This window comes from Eumetopias jubatus, unplaced genomic scaffold, assembly GCF_037043125.1.
Source record: "Eumetopias jubatus isolate StellerSeaLion01/CBP00866 unplaced genomic scaffold, mEumJub1_p1.0 scaffold_8, whole genome shotgun sequence".
In the NCBI taxonomy this organism is placed as follows: domain Eukaryota; kingdom Metazoa; phylum Chordata; class Mammalia; order Carnivora; family Otariidae; genus Eumetopias; species Eumetopias jubatus.
In genome coordinates this window covers 125,848,396-125,855,895 of record NW_028274814.1, presented here as the reverse complement: position 1 = coordinate 125,855,895, position 7,500 = coordinate 125,848,396, and the positions used below count along the sequence as shown (strand labels likewise).

At 39.2% G+C, this 7,500-nt stretch overlaps 1 pseudogene; it reads left to right on the top strand.

Moving 5' to 3' along the window:
- The first annotated feature begins 4,686 nt into the window (after positions 1-4,686).
- On the top strand, positions 4,687-5,854 carry LOC114222991 (zinc-regulated GTPase metalloprotein activator 1F pseudogene; annotated as a pseudogene).
- Positions 5,855-7,500: the final 1,646 nt, after the last annotated feature.

The window sequence follows — 7,500 nt, the reverse complement described above, 5'->3', positions numbered from 1 at the left end:
AGACACAGGCTATCAGATTGGATTAAAAAACAAGACCCATCAATATGCTGTCTGCAAGAGACTCATTTTAGACCCAAAGACACCCCCAGATTGAAAGTGAAGGGGTGGAAAAATATTTACCATGCTAATGGGCACCAAAAGAAAGCTGGGGTGGCAATCCTTATATCAGACAAATTAGATTTTAAAACAAAGACTGTAATAAGAGATGAGGAAGGACACTATATCCTACTTAAAGGGTCTATCCAATAAGAAGATCTAACAATTGTAAATATCTATGCCCCTAACATAGGAGCAGTCAATTTTATAAGGCAATTAATAACAAAAGCGAAGAAACACATTGACAACAATACAATAATAGTGGGGGACTTTAACACCCCCCTGACTGAAATGGACAGATCGTCTAAGCAAAAGATCAACAAGGAAATAAAGACTTTAACTGACACACTGGATCAAATGGACTTCACAGACATATTCAGAACATTCCATCCCAAAGCAGTGGAATACACATTCTTCTCTAGTGCCCATGGAACATTCTCCAGAATTGAACACATCCTAGGTCACAAATCAGGTCTCAACCGGTACCAAATATTGGGATTATTCCCTGCGTATTTTCAGACCACAATGCTTTGAAACTAGAACTCAATCACAAGAGGAAAGGCAGAAAGAACTCAAATACATGGAGGCTAAAGAGCATCCTACTAAAGAATGAATGGGTCAACCAAGAAATTAAGGAAGAATTAAAAAAATTCATGGAAACCAATGAAAATGAAAACACAACTGTTCAAAATCTGTGGGATACAGCAAAGGCAGTCCTGAGAGGAAAGTATATAGCAATACAAGCCTTTCTCAAGAAACAAGAAAGGTCTCAAATACACAACCTAACCCTACACCTAAAGGAGCTGGAGAAAGAACAGCAAATAAAGCCTAAACCCAGCAGGAGAAGAGAAATCATAAAGGTCAGAGCAGAAATCAATGAAACAGAAATCAAAAGAACAGTAGAACAGATCAACAAAACTAGGAGCTTGTTCTTTGAAAGAATTAACAAGATTGATAAACCCCTGGCTAGACTTATCAAAAAGAAAAGAGAAATGACCCAAATCAACAAAATCATGAATGAAAGAGGAGAGATCACAACCAACACTAAAGAAATACAAACAATTATCAGAACATATTATGAGCAACTCTGTGCCAGCAAATTGGATAACCTGGAAGAAATGGGTGCATTCCTAGAGATGTATCAACTACCCGAATTGAACCAGGAAGAAATAGAAAACCTGAACAGACCTATAACCACTAAGGAAATTGAAGCAGTCATCAAAAATCTCCCAACAAACAAAAGCCCAGGGCCAGATGGCTTCCCAGGGGAATTCTACCAAACATTTGAAGAAGAATTAATACCTATTCTCCTGAAACTGTTCCAAACAATAGAAATGGAAGGAAAACTTCCAAACTCATTTTATGAGGCCACCATTATCTTGGTCCCCAAACCAGACAAAGACCCCATCAAAAAGGAGAATTACAGACCAATATCCTTGATGAACATGGATGCAAAAATTCTCACCAAAATACTAGCCAATAGGATCCAACAGTACATTAGAAGGATTATTCACCATGACCAATTGGGATTTATCCCTGGACTGCCAGGCTGGTTCAACATCCGCAAATCAATCAACATGATACAATACATTAACAAAAGAAAGAACAAGAATCATATGATCCTCTCAATAGATGCAGAAAAAAGCATTTGACAAAGTACAACATCCTTTCTTGATCAAAACTCTTCAGAGTATAGGGATAGAGGGTACATACCTCAACATCATAAAAGCCATCTATGAAAAACCTACAGCAAATATCATTCTCAATGGGGAAAAGTTGAGAGCTTTTCCCCTAAGGTCAGGAACGCGGCAGGGATGTCCACTCTCACCACTGCTATTCAACATAGTATTAGAAGTCCTAGCCACAGCAATCAGACAACAAAAAGAAATCAAAGGCATCCAAATCAGCAAAGAGGAAGTCAAACTCTCACTCTTTGCAGATGATATGATACTTTATGTGGAAAACCCAAAAGACTCCACCCCAAAACTGCTAGAACTCATACAGGAATTTAGTCATGTAGCAGGCTATAAAATCAATGCACAGAAATCAGTGGCATTCCTATACACCAACAACAAGACAGAAGAGAGACAAATCAAGGAGTCGATCCCATTTACAATTGCACCCAAAACCATAAGATACCTAGGAATAAATTTAACCAAAGAGGCGAAGGATCTGTACTCAGAAACTATAAAATACTCATGAAAGAAATTGAAGAAGACACAAAGAAATGGAAAAACGTTCCATGCTCATGGATTGAGAGAACCAACATTGTGAAGATGTCAATGCTACCTAGAGCAATCTACACATTCAATGCAATCCCCATCAAAATACCATCCACTTTTTTCAAAGAAATGGAACAAATAATCCTAAAATTTGTATGGAACCAGAAGAGACCCCGAATAGCCAGAGGAATATTGAAAAAGGAAAGCAAAGCTGGCAGCATCACAATTCCGGACTTCCAGCTGTATTACAAAGCTGTCATCATCAAGACAGTATGGTACTGGCACAAAAACAGACACATAGACCAATGGAATAGAATAGAGAGCCCAGAAATGGACCCTCAACTCTATGGTCAACTTATCTTTGAGAAAGCAGGAAAGAATGTCCAATGGCAAAAAGACAGTCTCTTCAACAAATGGTGTTGGGAAAATTGGACAGCCACATGCAGAAGAATGAAACTGGACCATTTCCTTACACCGCACACAAAAATGGACTCCAAATGGTTGAAAGACCTCAATGTGAGGCATGAGTCCATCAAAATCCTAAAGAGGAACACAGGCAGCATCCTCTTCGACCTCAGCCGCAGCAACTTCTTCCTAGAAACATCGCCAAAGACAAGGGAAGCAAGGGCACAAATGAACTACTGGGATTTCATCAAGATAAAAAGCTTTTGCACAGCAAAAGAAACAGTCCACAAAACCAAAAGACAACCGACAGAATGGGAGAAAATATTTGCAAATGACATATGAGATAAAGAGCTAGTATCCAAAATCTATAAAGAACTTATCAAACTCAACACCCAAAGAACAAATAATCCAATCAAGAAATGGGCAGAAGACGTGAACAGACATTTTTTCCAAAGAAGACATCCAAATGGCCAACAGACACATGAAAAAGTGCTCAACATCGCTCGGCATTAGGGAAATCCAAATCAAAACCTCAACGAGACACCACCTCACACCAGTCAGAATGGCTAAAATTAACAAGTCAGGAAACGACAGATGTTGGCGGGGATGTGGAGAAAGGGGAACCCTCCTACGCTGTTGGTGGGAATGCAAGCTGGTGCAACCACTCTGGAAAACAGTATGGAAGTTCCTCAAACAGTTGAAAATAGAGCTACCATACGATCCAGCAATTGCACTACTGGGTATTTACCCCAAAGATACAAAGGTAGGGATCCGAAGGGGTACGTGCACCCCAATGTTTATAGCAGCAATGTCCACAATAGCCAAGCTGTGGAAAGAGCCAAGATGTCCATCGACAGATGAATGGATAAAGAAGAAGTGGTATATATACACAATGGAATATTATGCAGCCATCAAAAGGAATGAGATCTTGCCATTTGCAACGACGTGGATGGAACTGGAGGGTGTTATGCTGAGTGAAATAAGTCAATCAGAGAAAGACATGTATCATATGACCTCACTGATAGGAGGAATTCTTAATCTCAGGAAGCAAACTGAGGGTTGCTGGAGTGGTGGGCGGTGGGAGGGATGGGGTGGCTGGGTGATAGACATTGGGAAGGTATGTGCTATGGTGAGCGCTGTGAATTGTGCAAGACTGTTGAATCACAGATCTGTACTTCTGAAACAAATAATGCAACATATGTTAAGAAAAAAGAAAAAGAAGAAGATAGCAGGAGGGGAAGAATGAAGGGGAGTAAGTCGGAGGGGGAGACAAACCGTGAGAGACGATGGACTCTGAAAAACAAACTGAGGGTTCTAGAGGGGAAGAGCGTGGGGGGATGGGTTAGCCTGGTGATGGGTATTAAATAGGGCACATTCTGCGTGGAGCACTGGGTGTTATGCACAAACAATGAATCATGGAACCCTACATCAAGAACTAATGTATGGTGATTAACATAACAATAAAAAATTTTAAAAAAAAGAAAAGCATTATATAATGATAAAGGGGCCAATTCTCTAAGAAGAAATAACAGTCCTGAATGTGTATGCACCTAACAACAGAAGGCAAAAATTGATACAACTGCAAAGAGAAATAGAAGAATCCACTATTATATTTGAAGTCTTTAACACCTTTCTATCAGAAATAGACAGATCCAGCAGGCAGAAATCAATAAAGATATAGTTGAACTCAACAGTGCCAACAGTTAATCCTTAAGCTCACATGGAATATTCACCAAAATAGACCACACTCTGGGACCATAAAACATGTCTTAACAAAGGTAGTGGAATAGAAATAATACAATATCTGCTCTCAGACCCCAGTGGAAATAAACTAGAAATCAGTAACAAAAACATAGCTGGGAAAATTCCAAAATACTTGGAGATTAAACAATACACTTCTAAATAACACATGAGGGTCCTAGCTCTTGAGCTAAGTGAGAGGCATGCTGTGCAGCTGGCCAGGATGTTACAGGCTATTGGAGCTGTGGATGAGAAAGAGGAGCAGGCAGAGGAGGACTGTCCTGAATTCGTCCTCACTGAGATGAAGGAAAGAGAGGAAGAGGAAATGTCCAGTCCTACTGCTAAGATTCCAGTCACAATTATCACTGGGTATTTAGGTGCTAGGAAGACATTACTTTTGAACTATATCTTGACAGAGCAACATAGTAAAAGAGGAGCAGTTATTTTAAACAAATTTGGGGAAGGAAATGCAGTGGGGAAATCCTTAGATGTCAGCCAAAGTGGAGCACTCTACCAAGAAAGATTGGAACTTATAAACGTTTGCCTCTGCTGTTCAGTAAAGGAAGTGGCCTTGGAGCTAATGAGAATTTGATGCAGAAGAAGGGAAAATTTGATGATATACCGTTAGATACCACTGGATTAGCAGATCCTAGTGCTGTAGCTTCTCTGTTTTGGGTTGATGCTGAATTAGGGATTGATATTTATCTTGCCGGGATCATAACTCTTATGGATTCAAAATATGGATTAAAACATTTAGCAGAAGAAAAACCTGTTGGCCTTATCCATGAGGCTTCTAGGCAAGCTGCTTTGGCAGATATCATCATCATTAATAAAACAGACTGGTTTCACAAGAGGATTTAAGCAAATTAAGAACAACCATTAGATCAATAAATGGACTGGGAAAATTTTTAAAAACACAAAGATCAAGTGAGCTGATCTCTCTGATGTACTAGATCTTCATGCCTTTGACAGTCTCTCTGGAATACGTTTGCAGAAAAAGCTCCAACACTTACCAAACACACACCCTCACTCTGATTAGAGCATTATCACAGTCACACATTTAAGTACCAGGAAACATGAAGGAAGAAAGTCTAAATGTATTATTCAGAATCTTCTGTGGGAGAAGAATGTGAGAAACAAGGACAATGACTACATGGGGCTGCTTTTGATCAAAGACAAACCAAAACCAGTGATCGTCCAAGGTGTCCATGAGCTCTGTGACCTGGAGGAGACCAGTGAGCTGGAAAGAAGATGCTGAGACAACACATCGATCGGTTCTTATTGATGGGAATTTAGATGAGGACATCCTTCAATAACTACTTATAGCTACTGTGACTGAAACGGAAAAGTGGTGGGCAACACATTTCAAAGAAGATCAAGTTTGCCCATAACACTGGAAACATTTCTTATTGAAAGGATTGGATGATACTGGATGTATTTCAAGCATCTATTCTTTGCATTCCTTCTGTTATGAATTCCAGTATACTTTAAAATAATGCTTATTTTGTGGAATACATAAAATATAGTAAATAAGTACTGGAAAACACTTGACATTCATACAATAAAATATAATGTCCTCTGGAAAATAAATAAATACATAAATACATAAATAACACATAGGTCAAAGAAGAAATCTCAAGAGAATTTAAAAATTTTTGAACAAATAAAAATACAACTTATCAAAATTTGTGAGATGCAGAGAAAACAGTGCTTAGAAAAATATTTATAGTACCACATATCTGTATGAGAAAAGAAGAAAGATGCGAAAATCAAGTATCTAAGCTGCCAGCTCAGGAAAACTAGAAAAAGAAGAAAAAGAAAGAGCAGATCCAAACTATGCAGTTTTCAATTCAGAATTCCATCCGTTGGACTCCAAGAGCTCCAACCTCAACTCAAGGAGGCTCCTGGGCTCTGTTTCAGTTCCTCCTCCTCTCCTAGAACTTTTCTCCAGGTAGTAATCTGGGACAAGTATTGATTTCTCTTCTCTCAGGAATCACTGTCCTGAGTAGCCAGCTGCCCTGCATCACATATTGTGACAATTTCACACTTTTGTTTGGTATTTAGTTGTTCAACAAGGGAAGGTAAATCCAGTACCCATTAGTGCATTGTGACCAAAGGCAGAAGTCCTATCATTGCTATTTCAACGCCCCTTCCCACTTTCTTTGTCACACAATTAGCAGTTGGGTTGGCCTCACTGCAAACAGGCTAATTTCTGTGTGAGCATCACAACTATGCACCACACAGGGACCCAAGTGTTTTGCCTACTTGGTTTCTAATGTATCATCAACAATTCACAGTTCACATGTGTGTGGACACGTGTGCCATGGGGGCATCTGCAGGCAATGCACTGGTAGCAAGATAACCTGAACAGGAGGTTACAAAATAGTTTCAGGTTCTGGCCCCGTGTGATCACAGCATATATATTTAGCCCTAGCTTCTATTACATCAGTGGTTCCGTGAGTGTGTGTGTGGGGGGTGTGGGTGGGTGAGTACGGGTGCACACATGTGCATATTGGGGCTTGGAAGTGGGTGGTAGCAAATCAATGCAAAAATTTCTACATAGCCAACCATTTTATAATCTACCTTGTGATGTGTGCCAAATAACTTGAAATATGTTATGAATTTTAATGCTCACAATTACCCTGAAAAATAAATGTGATTCTTAGGATCATTTTACAGAACTTGAGTTCAATGGTAGGCTCCTCAAGGTCATGCAGTGGATTTAGGATGAAGCCAAATTTTGAACACATAGCCATCTCTCTTCAAAGCCTTGTGTACTTAATCACTATGCTCTTCTGGGCTTTTAATTTTTCACTTCCTGTGCTGCCTAGAAAGATGGTCAACACATGGCTGGGCCTCAATAAACACTTTTTCATTTGCTGAATCTTAAGGTATATTACTTTCAAAACTATTTTTAACGTACTTGTTGTGTCCTCTGTAATTAACTCAAGCAGGGTGCCTAGCACACATTAAGTGTTTAATAAATAATTTTTATCTTAATAAGCAATATTATATCTAAATAGGACATAGTGCTAGA